General features: G+C 35.8%; 1 non-coding gene and 1 pseudogene across 1 annotated transcript; one reads left to right on the top strand and one right to left on the bottom strand.

Moving 5' to 3' along the window:
* The first annotated feature begins 15551 nt into the window (after positions 1–15551).
* LOC135006457 (U1 spliceosomal RNA) lies at positions 15552–15712 on the top strand. Its single transcript, XR_010206655.1, has one exon. It is a non-coding gene; the product is annotated as a U1 spliceosomal RNA (small nuclear RNA).
* Positions 15713–18964: 3252 nt separating this feature from the next.
* On the bottom strand, positions 18965–19143 carry LOC135006551 (U1 spliceosomal RNA; annotated as a pseudogene).
* Between the last annotated feature and the right edge of the window lie 935 nt (positions 19144–20078).

Raw genomic sequence — 20078 nt, 5'->3', positions numbered from 1 at the left:
TATCCTCTGCTATATGCATTTTTTTTTGTTCATTAAAGTAATCCAAAACTGGGATTGATATTTTAGCTTTTATTTTTACTTAAAGTACAATAACTTTTACCATTTTAATTTGTTTTAATAGTATATTGACAGTATTGTTTTCTTTCAAAAATCCAATTAATTTTCTTTACCCGATTATTAAAATGGTAACTGACAAAAACAAACTACATTGTCACCAGAAGAGCAATACAAAATGTACAAGTGATATATTAAAATCATCTTTCCAGCTTGAATTTCAATGATGCATTGGGGCAACAATTTTGTGAGAAACATCTTCACCCTTAAATAAAGATTTTCTTAATTCCTTACCTGTGTGCTAATTAGATATCACCTTGTTTTCACATTAAACAGACTTCCACATGAGAAAGCAGCAAGGATGCAGTGGCGTTAATGTTTCCTGGTGTCAACCTGTATTATTTCAGTAGATATTGAAATGAGGATGCATCTTGCTGCCTTTCCAATGAAGCAAGTTTAATTTAGTAATAGGTGAAAAACCATCCCTACAAAGGTGTTAATCAGAGACTTGGCTTTGTGGACACTTTTCAGAGAACAAATTTGTTATCATAAAAATAAAGCCAGAAAATGAAGAGCTGTTTAATCACTCAATTGTATTTTTCTGCCAGCATTTTTCTTTTTCTCTGCAACCCACTGCTAAATTGTGCTTCCTAGCTGTTTTTTTATAAAATCACTTAATCAAATCTAACTCTGATTACATCAGAGAAGGCCAGGTACCCTACACCATAAGAGGGGGTTTGCAATTTTGACTTGTCTACTTAAATATCACCAAAATCTGATCACAAGGTCAATTACGTCCCTGGGTGGGATTGAACCACCAACCTTTTGATTAATAGCTGAACACACTAACCGATTGCGCCACAGAGACACTTTGCAAAAAGAATATACTGACAAAGACTAATAAGCATTCATCTAGAACGTTTCCTAGAAAAACTTTAAAAAGTCAATAATCTGGAGAGTTTTTGTAAGATGTTTTTTCTAGCAACCAATGAAGAAACACATTGGTACTTTCGCATGATGAGTGAGGGCTTCAGGATCTCTTGCACTTACATGTGCAGCAGAGTACTGCAATGGAAGCATGCTGGGCCCATAACCCAGAGGTAGGCAGATTGAAACTATCCTTTGCTATATGCATTTTTTTTTTGTTCATTAAAGTAATCCAAAACTGGGATTGATATTTTAGCTTTTATTTTTACTTAAAGTACAATAACTTTTACCATTTTAATTTGTTTTAATAGTATATTGACAGTATTGTTTTCTTTCAAAAATCCACTTAATTTTCTTTACCCTATTATTAAAATGGTAATTGACAAAAACAAACTACATTGTCACCAGAAGAGCAATACAAAATGTACAAGTGATATATTAAAATCATCTTTCCAGCTTGAATTTCAATGATGCATTGGGGCAATGATTTTGTGAGAAACATCTTCACCCTTAAATAAAGATTTTCTTAATTCCTTACCTGTGTGCTAATTAGATATCACCTTGTTTTCACATTAAACAGACTTCCACATGAGAAAGCAGCAAGGATGCAGTGGCGTTAATGTTTCCTGGTGTCAACCTGTATTATTTCAGTAGATATTGAAATGAGGATGCATCTTGCTGCCTTTCCAATGAAGCAAGTTTAATTTAGTAATAGGTGAAAAACCATCCCTACAAATATGTTAATCAGATACTTGGCTTTGTGGACACTTTTCAGAGAACAAATTAGTTAGCATAAAAATAAAGCCAGAAAATGAAGAGCTGTTTAATCACTCAATTGGATTTTTCTGCCAGCATATTTCTTTTTCTCTGCAACCCACTGCTAAATTGTGCTTCCTAGCTGTTTTTATAAAATCACTGAATCAAATCTAACTCTGATTACATCAGAGAAGGCCAGGTACCCTACACCATAACAGGGGGTTTGAAATTTTGACTTGTCTGCTTAAAGATCACCAAAATCTGATAACAAGGTCAATTAAGTCCCTGGGTGGGATTGAACCACCAACCTTTTGGTTAATAGCCTTACACACTAACTGATTGCGCCACAGCGACACTTTGCAAAAGTACTTACTGACAAAGGCTAATAAGCATTCATCTAGAACGATTCCTAGAAACATTTTAAAAAGTCAATAATGTGGAGAGTTTTTGTAAGATGTTTCTTCCATCAACCAATGAAGAAACACATTGGTACTTTCCCATGATGAGTGAGTGCTTCAGGATCTCTTGCACTTACATGTGCAGCAGAGTACTGTAATGGAAGCATGCTGGGTCCATAACCCAGAGGTAGGCAGATTGAAACTATCCTCTGCTATATGCATTTTTTTTTGTTCATTAAAGTAATCCAAAACTGGGATTGATATTTTAGCTTTTATTTTTACTTAAAGTACAATAACTTTTACCATTTTAATTTGTTTTAATAGTATATTGACAGTATTGTTTTCTTTCAAAAATCCAATTAATTTTCTTTACCCGATTATTAAAATGGTAACTGACAAAAACAAACTACATTGTCACCAGAAGAGCAATACAAAATGTACAAGTGATATATTAAAATCATCTTTCCAGCTTGAATTTCAATGATGCATTGGGGCAACGATTTTGTGAGAAACATCTTCACCCTTAAATAAATATTTTCTTAATTCCTTACCTGTGTGCTAATTAGATATCACCTTGTTTTCACATTAAACAGACTTCCACATGAGAAAGCAGCAAGGATGCAGTGGCGTTAATGTTTCCTGGTGTCAACCTTTATTATTTCAGTAGATATTGAAATGAGGATGCATCTTGCTGCCTTTCCAATGAAGCAAGTTTAATTTAGTAATAGGTGAAAAACCATCCCTACAAAGGTGTTAATCAGAGACTTGGCTTTGTGGACACTTTTCAGAGAACAAATTTGTTAGCATAAAAATAAAGCCAGAAAATGAAGAGCTGTTTAATCACTCAATTGGATTTTTTTGATAGCATATTTCTTTTTCTCTGCAACCCACTGCTAAATTGTGCTTCCTAGCTGTTTTTATAAAATCACTGAATCAAATCTAACTCTGATTACATCAGAGAAGGCCAGGTACCCTACACCATAACAGGGGTTTTCGAAATTTTGACTTGTCTACTTAAAGATCAACAAAATCTGATAACAAGGACAATTATGTCCCTGGGTGGGATTGAACCACCAACCTTTTGGTTAATAGCTGTACACACTAACTGATTGCGCCACAGCGACACTTTGCAAAAGTGCATACTGACAAAGGCTAATAAGCATTCATCTAGAACGTTTCCTATAAAAACTTTAAATAGTCAATAATCTGGAGAGTTTTTGTAAGATGTTTCTTCCATCAACCAATGAAGAAACACATTGGTACTTTCCCATGATGAGTGAGTGCTTCAGGATCTCTTGCACTTACATGTGCAGCAGAGTACTGTTATGAAAGCATGCTGGGTCCATAACCCAGAGGTAGGCAGATTGAAACTATCCTCTGCTATATGCATTTTTTTTTGTTAATTAAAGTAATCCAAAACTGGGATTGATATTTTTGCTCTTTTATTTTTACTTAAAGTACAATAACTTTTACCATTTTAATTTGTTTTAATAGTATATTGACAGTATTGTTTTCTTTCAAAAATCCAATTACTTTTCTTTACCCGATTATTAAAATGGTAATTGACAAAAACAAACTACATTGTCACCAGAAGAGCAATACAAAATGTACAAGTGATATATTAAAATCATCTTTCCAGCTTGAATTTCAATGATGCATTGGGGCAACGATTTTGTGAGAAACATCTTCACCCTTAAATAAAGATTTTCTTAATTCCTTACCTGTGTGCTAATTAGATATCACTTTGTTTTCACATTAAACAGACTTCCACATGAGAAAACAGCAAAGATGCAGTGGCGTTAATGTTTCCTGGTGTCAACCTGTATTATTTCCGTAGATATTGAAATGAGGATGCATCTTGCTGCCTTTCCAATGAAGCAAGTTTAATTTAGTAATAGGTGAAAAACCATCCCTACAAAGATGTTAATCAGATACTTGGCTTTGTGGACACTTTTCAGAGAACAAATTTGTTATCATAAAAATAAAGCCAGAAAATGAAGAGCTGTTTAATCACTCAATTGGATTTTTCTGCCAGCATTTTTCTTTTTCTCTGCAACCCACTGCTAAATTGTGCTTCCTAGCTGTTTTTTTTATAAAATCACTTAATCAAATCTAACTCTGATTACATCAGAGAAGGCCAGGTACCCTACACCATAAGAGGGGTTTTGCAATTTTGACTTGTCTACTTAAATATTACCAAAATCTGATCACAAGGTCAATTACGTCCCTGGGTGGGATTGAACCACCAACCTTCTGATTAATAGCTGAACACACTAACCGATTGCGCCACAGAGACACTTTGCAAAAAGTACATACTGACAAAGACTAATAAGCATTCATCTAGAACGTTTCCTAGAAAAACTTTAAAAAGTCAATAATCTGGAGAGTTTTTGTAAGATGTTTCTTCCAGCAACCAATGAAGAAACACATTGGTACTTTCGCATGATGAGTGAGTGCTTCAGGATCTCTTGCACTTACATGTGCAGCAGAGTACTGCACTGGAAGCATGCTGGGCCCATAACCCAGAGGTAGGCAGATTGAAACTATCCTTTGCTATATGCATTTTTTTTTTGTTCATTAAAGTAATCCAAAACTGGGATTGATATTTTAGCTTTTATTTTTACTTAAAGTACAATAACTTTTACCATTTTAATTTGTTTTAATAGTATATTGACAGTATTGTTTTCTTTCAAAAATCCAATTAATTTTCTTTACCCGATTTTTAAAATGGTAATTGACAAAAACAAACTACATTGTCACCAGAAGAGCAATACAAAATGTACAAGTGATATATTAAAATCATCTTTCCAGCTTGAATTTCAATGATGCATTGGGGCAACGATTTTGTGAGAAACATCTTCACCCTTAAATAAAGATTTTCTTAATTCCTTACCTGTGTGCTAATTAGATATCACCTTGTTTTCACATTAAACAGACTTCCACATGAGAAAACAGCAAAGATGCAGTGGCGTTAATGTTTCCTGGTGTCAACCTGTATTATTTCCGTAGATATTGAAATGAGGATGCATCTTGCTGCCTTTCCAATGAAGCAAGTTTAATTTAGTAATAGGTGAAAAACCATCCCTACAAAAATGTTAATCAGATACTTGGCTTTGTGGACACTTTTCAGAGAACAAATTTGTTATCATAAAAATAAAGCCAGAAAATGAAGAGCTGTTTAATCACTCAATTGGATTTTTCTGCCAGCATTTTTCTTTTTCTCTGCAACCCACTGCTAAATTGTGCTTCCTAGCTGTTTTTTTTATAAAATCACTTAATCAAATCTAACTCTGATTACATCAGAGAAGGCCAGGTACCCTACACCATAAGAGGGGGTTTGCAATTTTGACTTGTCTACTTAAATATCACCAAAATCTGATCACAAGGTCAATTATGTCCCTGGGTGGGATTGAACCACCAACTTTTTGATTAATAGCTGAACACACTAACCAATTGCGCCACAGAGACACTTTGCAAAAAGTACATACTGACAAAGACTAATAAGCATTCATCTAGAACGTTTCCTAAAAAAACTTTAAAAAGTCAATAATCTGGAGAGTTTTTGTAAGATGTTTCTTCCAGCAACCAACGAAGAAACACATTGGTACTTTCGCATGATGAGTGAGTGCTTCAGGATCTCTTGCACTTACATGTGCAGCAGAGTACTGCAATGGAAGCATGCTGGGCCCATAACCCAGAGGTAGGCAGATTGAAACTATCCTTTGCTATATGCATTTTTTTTTGTTCATAAAAGTAATCCAAAACTGGGATTGATATTTTAGCTTTTATTTTTACTTAAAGTACAATAACTTTTACCATTTTAATTTGTTTTAATAGTATATTGACAGTATTGTTTTCTTTAAAAAATCCAATTAATTTTCTTTACCCGATTATTAAAATGGTAATTGACAAAAACAAACTACATTGTCACCAGAAGAGCAATACAAAATGTACAAGTGATACATTAAAATCATCTTTCCAGCTTGAATTTCAATGATGCATTGGGGCAACGATTATGTGAGAAACATCTTCACCCTTAAATAAAGATTTTCTTAATTCCTTACCTGTGTGCTAATTAGATATCACCTTGTTTTCACATTAAACAGACTTCCACATGAGAAAGCAGCAAGGATGCAGTGGCGTTAATGTTTCCTGGTGTCAACCTGTACTATTTCAGTAGATATTGAAATGAGGATGCATCTTGCTGCCTTTCCAATGAAGCAAGTTTAATTTAGTAATAGATGAAAAACCATCCCTACAAATATGTTAATCAGATACTTGGCTTTGTGGACACTTTTCAGAGAACAAATTAGTTAGCATAAAAATAAAGCCAGAAAATGAAGAGCTGTTTAATCACTCAATTGGATTTTTCTGCCAGCATATTTCTTTTTCTCTGCAACCCACTGCTAAATTGTGCTTCCTAGCTGTTTTTATAAAATCACTGAATCAAATCTAACTACATCAGAGAAGGCCAGGTACCCTACACCATAACAGGGGGTTTGAAATTTTGACTTGTCTACTTAAAGATCACCAAAATCTGATAACAAGGTCAATTAAGTCCCTGGGTGGGATTGAACCACCAACCTTTTGGTTAATAGCCTTACACACTAACTGATTGCGCCACAGTGACACTTTGCAAAAGTACTTACTGACAAAGGCTAATAAGCATTCATCTAGAACGATTCCTAGAAACATTTTAAAAAGTCAATAATGTGGAGAGTTTTTGTAAGATGTTTCTTCCATCAACCAATGAAGAAACACATTGGTACTTTCCCATGATGAGTGAGTGCTTCAGGATCTCTTGCACTTACATGTGCAGCAGAGTACTGTAATGGAAGCATGCTGGGTCCATAACCCAGAGGTAGGCAGATTGAAACTATCCTCTGCTATATGCATTTTTTTTTGTTAATTAAAGTAATCCAAAACTGGGATTGATATTTTTGCTCTTTTATTTTTACTTAAAGTACATTAACTTTTACCATTTTAATTTGTTTTAATAGTATATTGACAGTATTGTTTTCTTTCAAAAATCCAATTAATTTTCTTTACCCGATTATTAAAATGGTAATTGACAAAAGCAAACTACATTGTCACCAGAAGAGCAATACAAAATGTACAAGTGATATATTAAAATCATCTTTCCAGCTTGAATTTCAATGATGCATTGGGGCAACGATTTTGTGAGAAACATCTTCACCCTTAAATAAAGATTTTCTTAATTCCTTACCTGTGTGCTAATTAGATATCACCTTGTTTTCACATTAAACAGACTTCCACATGAGAAAGCAGCAAGGATGCAGTGGCGTTAATGTTTCCTGGTGTCAACCTGTATTATTTCAGTAGATATTGAAATGAGGATGCATCTTGCTGCCTTTCCAATGAAGCAAGTTTAATTTAGTAATAGGTGAAAAACCATCCCTACAAAGATGTTAATTAGATACTTGGCTTTGTGGACACTTTTCAGAGAACAAATTTGTTAGCATAAAAATAAAGCCAGAAAATGAAGAGCTGTTTAATCACTCAATTGGATTTTTTTGCCAGCATATTTCTTTTTCTCTGCAACCCACTGCTAAATTGTGCTTCCTAGCTGTTTTTATAAAATCACTGAATCAAATCTAACTCTGATTACATCAGAGAAGGCCAGGTACCCTACACCATAACAGGGGTTTTCGAAATTTTGACTTGTCTACTTAAAGATCAACAAAATCTGATAACAAGGTCAATTACGTCCCTGGGTGGGATTGAACCACCAACCTTTTGGTTAATAGCCGTACACACTAACTGATTGCGCCACAGCGACACTTTGCAAAAGTACTTACTGACAAAGGCTAATAAGCATTCATCTAGAATGTTTCCTAGAAAAACTTTAAAAAGTCAATAATCTGGAGAGTTTTTGTAAGATGTTTCTTCCATCAACCAACGAAGAAACACATTGGTACTTTCCCATGATGAGTGAGTGCTTCAGGATCTCTTGCACTTACATGTGCAGCAGAGTACTGCATTGGAAACATGCTGGGCCCATAACCCAGAGGTAGGCAGAATGAAACTATCCTCTGCTATATGCATTTTTTATTGTTAATTAAAGTAATCCAAAACTGGGATTGATATTTTTGCTCTTTTATTTTTACTTAAAGTACAATAACTTTTACCATTTTAATTTGTTTTAATAGTATATTGACAGTATTGTTTTCTTTCAAAAATCCACTTAATTTTCTTTACCCTATTATTATAATGGTAATTGACAAAAACAAACTACATTGTCACCAGAAGAGCAATACAAAATGTACAAGTGATATATTAAAATCATCTTTCCAGCTTGAATTTCAATGATGCATTGGGGCAACGATTTTGTGAGAAACATCTTCACCCTTAAATAAAGATTTTCTTAATTCCTTACCTGTGTGCTAATTAGATATCACCTTGTTTTCACATTAAACAGACTTCCACATGAGAAAACAGCAAAGATGCAGTGGCGTTAATGTTTCCTGGTGTCAACCTGTATTATTTCCGTAGATATTGAAATGAGGATGCATCTTGCTGCCTTTCCAATGAAGCAAGTTTAATTTAGTAATAGGTTAAAAACCATCCCTACAAAGATGTTAATCAGACACTTGGCTTTGTGGACACTTTTCAGAGAACAAATTAGTTAGCATAAAAATAAAGCCAGAAAATGAAGAGCTGTTTAATCACTCAATTGGATTTTTCTGCCAGCATATTTCTTTTTCTCTGCAACCCACTGCTAAATTGTGCTTCCTAGCTGTTTTTTTATAAAATCACTTAATCAAATCTAACTCCATCAGAGAAGGCCAGGTACCCTACACCATAAGAGGGGGTTTGAAATTTTGACTTGTCTACTTAAAGATCACCAAAATCTGATAACAAGGTCAATTACATCCCTGGGTGGTATTGAACCACCAACCCTTTGATTAATAACCAAACACACTAACCGATTGCGCCACAGAGACACTTTGCAAACTTACATACTGACAAAGGCTAATAAGCATTCATCTAGAACGTTTCCTAGAAAAACTTTAAAAAGTCAATAATCTGGAGAGTTTTTGTAAGATGTTTCTTCCATCAACCAACGAAGAAACACATTGGTACTTTCCCATGATGAGTGAGTGCTTCAGGATCTCTTGCACTTACATGTTCAGCAGAGTACTGCATTGGAAACATGCTGGGCCCATAACCCAGAGGTAGGCAGATTGAAACTATCCTCTGCTATATGCATTTTTTATTGTTAATTAAAGTAATCCAAAACTGGGATTGATATTTTTGCTCTTTTATTTTTACTTAAAGTACAATAACTTTTACCATTTTAATTTGTTTTAATAGTATATTGACAGTATTGTTTTCTTTCAAAAATCCACTTAATTTTCTTTACCCTATTATTATAATGGTAATTGACAAAAACAAACTACATTGTCACCAGAAGAGCAATACAAAATGTACAAGTGATATATTAAAATCATCTTTCCAGCTTGAATTTCAATGATGCATTGGGGCAACGATTTTGTGAGAAACACCTTCACCCTTAAATAAAGATTTTCTTAATTCCTTACCTGTGTGCTAATTAGATATCACCTTGTTTTCACATTAAACAGACTTCCACATGCGAAAGCAGCAAGGATGCAGTGGCGTTAATGTTTCCTGGTGTCAACCTGTATTATTTCAGTAGACATTGAAATGAGGATGCATCTTGCTGCCTTTCCAATGAAGCAAGTTTAATTTAGTAATAGGTGAAAAACCATCCCTACAAAGATGTTAATCAGAGACTTGGCTTTGTGGACACTTTTCAGAGAACAAATTTGTTAGCATAAAAATAAAGCCAGAAAATGAAGAGCTGTTTAATCACTCAATTGGATTTTTTTGCCAGCATATTTCTTTTTCTCTGCAACTCACTGCTAAATTGTGCTTCCTAGCTGTTTTTATAAAATCACTAAATCAAATCTAACTCTGATTACATCAGAGAAGGCCAGGTACCCTACACCATAACAGGGGGTTTGAAATTTTGACTTGTCTACTTAAAGATCACCAAAATCTGATAACAAGGTCAATTAAGTCCCTGGGTGGGATTGAACCACCAACCTTTTGGTTAATAGCCTCACACACTAACTGATTGCGCCACAGCGACACTTTGCAAAAGTACTTACTGACAAAGACTAATACGCATTCATCTAGAACGATTTCTAGAAACATTTTAAAAAGTCAATAATGTGGAGAGTTTTTGTAAGATGTTTCTTCCATCAACCAATGAAGAAACACATTGGTACTTTCCCATGATGAGTGAGTGCTTCAGGATCTCTTGCACTTACATGTGCAGCAGAGTACTGTAATGGAAGCATGCTGGGTCCATAACCCAGAGGTAGGCAGATTGAAACTATCCTCTGCTATATGCATTTTTTTTGTTAATTAAAGTAATCCAAAACTGGGATTGATATTTTTGCTCTTTTATTTTTACTTAAAGTACAATAACTTTTACCATTTTAATTTGTTTTAATAGTATATTGACAGTATTGTTTTCTTTCAAAAATCCAATTAATTTTCTTTACCCGATTATTAAAATGGTAATTGACAAAAGCAAACTACATTGTCACCAGAAGAGCAATACAAAATGTACAAGTGATATATTAAAATCATCTTTCCAGCTTGAATTTCAATGATGCATTGGGGCAACGATTTTGTGAGAAAAATCTTCACCCTTAAATAAAGATTTTCTTAATTCCTTACCTGTGTGCTAATTAGATATCACCTTGTTTTCACATTAAACAGACTTCCACATGAGAAAGCAGCAAGGATGCAGTGGCGTTAATGTTTCCTGGTGTCAACCTGTATTATTTCAGTAGATATTGAAATGAGGATGCATCTTGCTGCCTTTCCAATGAAGCAAGTTTAATTTAGTAATAGGTGAAAAACCATCCCTACAAAGATGTTAATCAGATACTTGGCTTTGTGGACACTTTTCAGAGAACAAATTTGTTAGCATAAAAATAAAGCCAGAAAATGAAGAGCTGTTTAATCACTCAATTGGATTTTTTTGCCAGCATATTTCTTTTTCTCTGCAACCCACTGCTAAATTGTGCTTCCTAGCTGTTTTTATAAAATCACTGAATCAAATCTAACTCTGATTACATCAGAGAAGGCCAGGTACCCTACACCATAACAGGGGTTTTCGAAATTTTGACTTGTCTACTTAAAGATCAACAAAATCTGATAACAAGGTCAATTATGTCCCTGGGTGGGGTTGAACCACCAACCTTTTGGTTAATAGCCATACACACTAACTGATTGAGCCACAGCGACACTTTGCAAAAGTACTTACTGACAAAGGCTAATAAGCATTCATCTAGAACGTTTCCTATAAAAACTTTAAATAGTCAATAATCTGGAGAGTTTTTGTAAGATGTTTCTTCCATCAACCAATGAAGAAACACATTGGTACTTTCCCATGATGAGTGAGTGCTTCAGGATCTCTTGCACTTACATGTGCAGCAGAGTACTGTAATGGAAGCATGCTGGGTCCATAACCCAGAGGTAGGCAGATTGAAACTATCCTCTGCTATATGCATTTTTTTTGTTAATTAAAGTAATCCAAAACTGGGATTGATATTTGTGCTCTTTTATTTTTACTTAAAGTACAATAACTTTTACCATTTTAATTTGTTTTAATAGTATATTGACAGTATTGTTTTCTTTCAAAAATCCAATTAATTTTCTTTACCCGATTATTAAAATGGTAATTGACAAAAACAAACTACATTGTCACCAGAAGAGCAATACAAAATGTACAAGTGATATATTAAAATCATCTTTCCAGCTTGAATTTCAATGATGCATTGGGGCAACGATTTTGTGAGAAACATCTTCACCCTTAAATAAAGATTTTCTTAATTCCTTACCTGTGTGCTAATTAGATATCACCTTGTTTTCACATTAAACAGACTTCCACATGAGAAAACAGCAAAGATGCAGTGGCGTTAATGTTTCCTGGTGTCAACCTGTATTATTTCCGTAGATATTGAAATGAGGATGCATCTTGCTGCCTTTCCAATGAAGCAAGTTTAATTTAGTAATAGGTGAAAAACCATCCCTACAAAGATGTTAATCAGACACTTGGCTTTGTGGACACTTTTCAGAGAACAAATTAGTTAGCATAAAAATAAATCCAGAAAATGAAGAGCAGTTTAATCACTCAATTGGATTTTTCTGCCAGCATATTTCTTTTTCTCTGCAACCCACTGCTAAATTGTGCTTCCTAGCTGTTTTTTTATAAAATCACTTAATCAAATCTAATTACATCAGAGAAGGCCAGGTACCCTACACCATAAGAGGGGGTTTGAAATTTTGACTAGTCTACTTAAAGATCACCAAAATCTGATAACAAGGTCAATTACATCCCTGGGTGGGATTGAACCACCAACCCTTTGATTAATAACCAAACACACTAACCGATTGCGCCACAGAGACACTTTGCAAACTTACATACTGACAAAGGCTAATAAGCATTCATCTAGAACGTTTCCTAGAAAAACTTTAAAAAGTCAATAATCTGGAGAGTTTTTGTAAGATGTTTCTTCCATCAACCAACGAAGAAACACATTGGTACTTTCCCATGATGAGTGAGTGCTTCAGGATCTCTTGCACTTACATGTGCAGCAGAGTACTGCATTGGAAACATGCTGGGCCCATAACCCAGAGGTAGGCAGATTGAAACTATCCTCTGCTATATGCATTTTTTATTGTTAATTAAAGTAATCCAAAACTGGGATTGATATTTTTGCTCTTTTATTTTTACTTTAAAGTACAATAACTTTTACCATTTTAATTTGTTTTAATAGTATATTGACAGTATTGTTTTCTTTCAAAAATCCACTTAATTTTCTTTACCCTATTTTTATAATGGTAATTGACAAAAACAAACTACATTGTCACCAGAAGAGCAATACAAAATGTACAAGTGATATATTAAAATCATCTTTCCAGCTTGAATTTCAATGATGCATTGGGGCAACGATTTTGTGAGAAACATCTTCACCCTTAAATAAAGATTTTCTTAATTCCTTACCTGTGTGCTAATTAGATATCACCTTGTTTTCACATTAAACAGACTTCCACATGCGAAAGCAGCAAGGATGCAGTGGCGTTAATGTTTCCTGGTGTCAACCTGTATTATTTCAGTAGACATTGAAATGAGGATGCATCTTGCTGCCTTTCCAATGAAGCAAGTTTAATTTAGTAATAGGTGAAAAACCATCCCTACAAAGGTGTTAATCAGAGACTTGGCTTTGTGGACACTTTTCAGAGAACAAATTTGTTAGCATAAAAATAAAGCCAGAAAATGAAGAGCTGTTTAATCACTCAATTGGATTTTTTTGCCAGCATATTTCTTTTTCTCTGCAACTCACTGCTAAATTGTGCTTCCTAGCTGTTTTTATAAAATCACTGAATCAAATCTAACTCTGATTACATCAGAGAAGGCCAGGTACCCTACACCATAACAGGGGGTTTGAAATTTTAACTTGTCTACTTAAAGATCACCAAAATCTGATAACAAGGTCAATTACGTCCCTGGGTGGGATTGAACCACCAACCTTTTGGTTAATAACCATACACACAGACTGATTGCGCCACAGCGACACTTTGCAAAAGTCCATACTGACAAATGCTAATAAGCATTCATCTAGAACGTTTCCTAGAAACATTTTAAAAAGTCAATAAAGTGGAGAGTTTTTGTAAGATGTTTCTTCCATCAACCAATGAAGAAACACATTGGAACTTTCCCATGATAAGTGAGTGCTTCAGGACCTCTTGCACTTACATGTGCAGCAGAGTACTGTAATGGAAGCATGCTGGGTCCATAACCCAGAGGTAGGCAGATTGAAACTATCCTCTGCTATATGCATTTTTTTTTGTTAATTAAAGTAATCCAAAACTGGGATTGATATTTTTGCTCTTTTATTTTTACTTAAAGTACAATAACTTTTACCATTTTAATTTGTTTTAATAGTATATTGACAGTATTGTTTTCTTTCAAAAATCCAATTAATTTTCTTTACCCGATTATTAAAATGGTAATTGACAAAAACAAACTACATTGTCACCAGAAGAGCAATACAAAATGTACAAGTGATATATTAAAATCATCTTTCCAGCTTGAATTTCAATGATGCATTGGGGCAACGATTTTGTGAGAAACATCTTCACCCTTTAATAAAGATTTTCTTAATTCCTTACCTGTGTGCTAATTAGATATCACCTTGTTTTCACATTAAACAGACTTCCACATGAGAAAGCAGCAAGGATGCAGTGGCGTTAATGTTTCCTGGTGTCAACCTGTATTATTTCAGTAGATATTGAAATGAGGATGCATCTTGCTGCCTTTCCAATGAAGCAAGTTTAATTTAGTAATAGGTGAAAAACCATCCAAGAGCTGTTTAATCACTCAATTGGATTTTTTTGCCAGCATATTTCTTTTTCTCTGCAACCCACTGCTAAATTGTGCTTCCTAGCTGTTTTTATAAAATCACTGAATCAAATCTAACTCTGATTACATCAGAGAAGTCTAAATACCTAACACCATAACAGGGGGTTTGAAATTTTGACTTGTCTACTTAAAGATCACCAAAATCTGATAACAAAGTCAATTACATCCCTGGGTGGGATTGAACCACCAACCTTTTGGTTAATAGCCATACACACTAACTGATTGCGCCACAGCGACACTTTGCAAAATTACATACTGACAAAGGCTAATAAACAATCATCTAGAACGTTTCCTAGAAAAACTTTAAAAAGTCAATAATCTGGAGTGTTTTTGTAAGATGTTTCTGCCATCAACCAATGAAGAAACACATTGGTACTTTCCCATGATGAGTGAGTGCTTCAGGATCTCTTGCACTTACATGTGCAGCAGAGTACTGCAATGGAAGCATGCTGGGCCCATAACCCAGAGGTAGAAAGATTGAAACTATCCTCTGCTATATGCATTTTTTTTGTTAATTAAAGTAATCCAAAACTGGGATTGATATTTTTGCTCTTTTATTTTTACTTAAAGTACAATAACTTTTACCATTTTAATTTGTTTTAATAGTATATTGACAGTATTGTTTTCTTTCAAAAATTCACTTAATTTTATTTTCTGTGTGCTAATTAGATATCACCTTGTTTTCACATTAAATAGACTTCCACATGAGAAAGCAGCAAGGATGCAGTGGCGTTAATGTTTCCTGGTGGTAGTGGGGTACTGTGTTTGTGCTTTCCTCTGGTCAGCTCTGGTAAAAGTCAGATTTCTTTGTCTCAGATCTTCCTCTAGCCTTGTTCTTCTTTCGAGAGTTCCCTTGTGCTGCCTCAGTTGGATCTCCTTCACTTGACAGGGGGGTACCCGAGCAGCGACCCTCCCCAGCACTAGCCCAACTCCTACTTACCTGCCAGGTGAGATACTATGATCAGGAAGGTGCTTCTCCCAGGGAAAGGCTCACCCATTGCACTCTGGGTGTGCTGCTCCTGCGATTTCCCCAAATGTGGGAAACTTGACTGCATAATTTGTGTTTCCCCTGGTCGGCTCTCGTATATCAGATCTCTTTGTCTCAGGTCTCTCTCCAGCCTAGTTTGCTGTCTGTTTCCACTTCTCTTTTCTTAAACCGCTCCCTTCTATTCCCTTGTGCACCTTAATTAAATCTAACTCTGATTACGTCAGAGAAGGCCAGGTACCCTACACCATAAGAGGGGGTTTGAAATTTTGACTTGTCTACTTAAAGATCACCAAAATCTGATCACAAGGTCAATTACATCACTGGGTGGGAACCTTTTGGTTAATAGCCCATGTAAGTGCAAGAGATCCTGAAGCACTCACTCATCATGGGAATGTACCAATGTGTTTCTTACAAAAATTCTCCAGATTATTGACTTTTTAAAGTTTTTCTAGGAAACGTTCTAGATGAATGCTTATTAGCCTTTGTCAGTATGTACTTTTGCAAAGTGTCGCTGTGGCGCAATCAGTTAGTGTGTATGGCTATTAACCTAAAGGTTGGTGATTCAATCCCACCCAGGGACGTAATAGACCTTGTTATCAGATTTTGGTGATCTTTAAGTAGACAAGTCAAAATTTCAAACCCCCTCTTATGGTGTAGGGTACCCGGCCTTCTCTGATGTAATCAGAATTAGATTTGATTAAGTGATTTTATAAAAAACAGCTAGGAAGCACAATTTAGCAGTGGGTTGCAGAGAAAAAAAATTATGCTGGCAGAAAAGTCCAATTGAGTGATTAAACAGCTCTTCATTTTCTGATTTTATGTTTATGCTAACAAATTTGCTCTCTGAAAAGTGTCCACAAAGCCAAGTCTCTGATTAACACCTTTGTAGGAATGGTTTTTCACCTATTACTGAATTAAACTTGCTTCATTGGAAAGGCAGCAAGATGCATCCTCATTTCAATGTCTACTGAAATAATACAGGTTGACACCAGGAAACATAAACGTCACTGCATCCTTGCTGCTTCCTCATGGGGAAGTCTGTTTAATGTGAAAACAAGGTGATATCTAATCAGCACACAGGTAAGGAATTAAGAAAATCTTTCTTTATGGGTGAAGATGTTTCTCACAAAATTGTTGCACCAAGGCATCATTGAAATTCAAGCTGGAAAGATGATTTTAATATATCACTTGTACATTTTGTACTGCTCTTCTGGTGACAATGTAGATTGTTTTTGTCAATTACCATTTTAATAATCGGGTAAAGAAAATTAATTGGATTTTTGAAAGAAAACAATACTGTCAATATACTATTAAAACAAATTAAAATGGTAAAAGTTATTGTACTTTAAGTAAAAATAAAAGAGCAAAAATATCAATCCCAGTTTTGGATTACTTTAATTAATAAAAACAATGCATATAGCAGAGGATAGTTTCAATCTGCCTACCTCTGGGTTATGGACCCAGCATGCTTCCATTACAGTACTCTGCTGCACATGTAAGTGCAAGAGATCCTGAAGCACTCACTCATCATAGGAAAGTACCAATGTGTTTCTTCATTGGTTGATGGAAGAAACATCTTACAAAAACTCTCCACATTATTGACTTTTTAAAATGTTTCTAGGAAACGTTCTAGATGAATGCTTATTAGCCTTTGTCAGTATGTACTTTTGAAAAGTGTCGCTGTGGCGCAATCAGTTAGTGTATAAGGCTATTAACCAAAAGGTTGGTGGTTCAATCCCACCCAGGGACGTAATTGACCTTGTTATCAGATTTCGGTGATCTTTAAGTAGACAAGTCAAAATTTCAAACCCCCTCTTATGGTGTAGGGTACCTGGCCTTCTCTGATGTAATCAGAGTTAGATTTGATTAAGTGATTTTATAAAAAAAACAGCTAGGAAGCACAATTTAGCAGTGGGTTGCAGAGAAAAAGAAAAATGCTGGCAGAAAAATCCAATTGAGTGATTAAACAGCTCTTCATTTTCTGGCTTTATTTTTATGCTAACAAATTTGTTCTCTGAAAAGTGTCCACAAAGCCAAGTCTCTGATTAACACCTTTGTAGGGATGGTTTTTAACCTATTACTAAATTAAACTTGCTTCATTGGAAAGGCAGCAAGATGCATCCTCATTTCAATGTCTACTGAAATAATACAGGTTGACACCAGGAAACATTAACGCCACTGCATCCTTGCTGCTTTCTCATGTGAAAGTCTGTTTAATGTGAAAACAAGGTGATATCTAATTAGCACACAGGTAGGGAATTAAGAAAATCTTTATTTAAGGGTGAAGATGTTTCTCACAAAATCGTTACCTCAATGCATCATTGAAATTCAAGCTGAAAAGATGATTTTAATATATCACTTGTACATTTTGTATTGCTCTTCTGGTGACAATGTAGTTTGTTTTTGTCAATTACCATTTTAATAATAGGGTAAAGAAAATTAAGTGGATTTTTGAAAGAAAACAATACTGTCAATATACTATTAAAACAAATTAAAACAGTAAAAGTTATTGTACTTTAAGTAAAAATAAAAGAGCCAAAATATCAATCCCAGTTTTGGATTACTTTAATTAACAAAAAAAATGCATATAGCAGAGGACAGTTGCAATCTGCCTACCTCTGGGTTATAGGCCCAGCATGCTTCCATTGTAGTCCTTTGCTGCACATGTAAGTGCAAGAGATCCTGAAGCACTCACTCATCATGGGAAAGTACCAATGTGTTTCTTCATTGGTTGATGGAAGGAACATCTTACAAAAACTCTCCAGATTATTGACTTTTTAAAGTTTTTCTAGGAAACGTTCTAGATGAATGCTTATTAACCTTTGTCAGTATGTACTTTTGCAAAGTGTCTCTGAGGCGCAAACAGTTAGCGTGTTCAGTTGTTAACCAAAAGGTTGGTGGTTCAATCCCACCTAGGGACGTAATTGACCTCGTTATCAGATTTTGGTGATCTTTAAGTAGACAAGTAAAAATTTCAAACCACCTCTTATGGTGTAGGGTACCTGGCCTTCTCTGATGTAATCAGAGTTAGATTTGATTAAGTGATTTTATAAAAAAAACAGCCACGAAGCACAATTTAGCAGTGGGTTGCAGAGAAAAAGAAATATGCTGGCAGAAAAATCCAATTGAGTGATTAAACAGCTCTTCATTTTCTGGCTTTATTTTTATGCTAACAAATTTGTGCTCTGAAAAGTGTCCACAAAGCCAAGTATCTGATTAACACCTTTGTAGGGATGGTTTTTCACCTATTATTAAATTAAACTTGCTTCATTGGAAAGGCAGCAAGTGATGTCATCCAAGCAGTGGGTCAAAGTTGGCTTCAAACCTCGTCTGCTTATGAAAAGAGAAAAGGGGTATGCAGGGCATGGCGGCCTTTTGCGGTGCTTGGATGACCCCTAGTTCGCATTAAATAATGCAGTCGAGTTTCCCACATTTGGGGAAATCACAGGGGTCAGCATACCCAGAATGCAATGAATGAACCGCACCCTGGGAGAACAGTCTTCATGACCATGGTATCTCCTATGCAAAATAAGTATGATTTGGGATAGGGCTGGGGAGGGCCGCTGCTCAGGCACATCTCTGTCAAGTAAAGGAGATTCAACTGAGGCAGCACAAGGGAACTCTCATCTGGGGACAACAACTGCAGGGAGAACACATATTTTCAGATGAACATGGGAGGGCAGAAGGCTGCCTAATACTGAAGCACCCCCAAACAACAAACCAAATGCAACAACTAGTGCAAGCATTCCTGGGGGAAGGCCTGCAGCAGATGGATTTGCATATGGCGATGTCATCCAAGCAGTGGGTCAAAGTTGGCTTCAACCCTCGTCTGCATATGAAAAGAGAAAAGGGGCGTGCAGGGCATGGCGGCCTTTTGCGGCACTTGGATGACCCCTAGTTTGCATTAAACACCTCCACCCTCCGTCGGTGTGGGGCTCATGTTGGCTATGCCCCAGCCCCTGAAGCATTCAAGCTGATTTCTTGCAGCAGCTGGGCACTGTAACAGCTCCAGAGCTGCTCTGTAAGGCAAGTAAAAGGGTGTGGGCCCTGCAGCACTACCTGTAGTTCGCATTGTGCGAGACCCCTAGTTCGCATTAAACACCCCCACCCTCCTTCGGTGTGGGGCTCATGTTGGCCATGCCCCAGCCCCTGAAGCATTCACGCTGATTTCTTGCAGCAGCTGGGCACTGTAACAGCTCAAGAGCTGCTCTGTAAGGCAAGTAAAAGGGTGTGGGCCCTGCAGCACTACCTGTAGTTTGCATTGTGCATTGGAAGGCACAAAGTAAGCAGACGGGAGGAGAAGTCAGGATAGTGCACAAGGGTATAGACGGGAGGGGCTCAAGAAAAAAGAAGTGGAAACAGACAGCAAACTAGGCTTCCAATGCACAATGCAAACTACAGGTAGTGCTGCAGGGCCCACACCCTTTTACTTGCCTTACAGAGCAGCTCTGGAGCTGTTTAATCACTCAAT

This window comes from Pseudophryne corroboree, unplaced genomic scaffold, assembly GCF_028390025.1.
Source record: "Pseudophryne corroboree isolate aPseCor3 unplaced genomic scaffold, aPseCor3.hap2 scaffold_213, whole genome shotgun sequence".
NCBI lineage: Eukaryota > Metazoa > Chordata > Amphibia > Anura > Myobatrachidae > Pseudophryne > Pseudophryne corroboree.
Note: the sequence above shows the minus strand (reverse complement) of the source record. Positions and strands in the feature narration are given on the sequence as shown.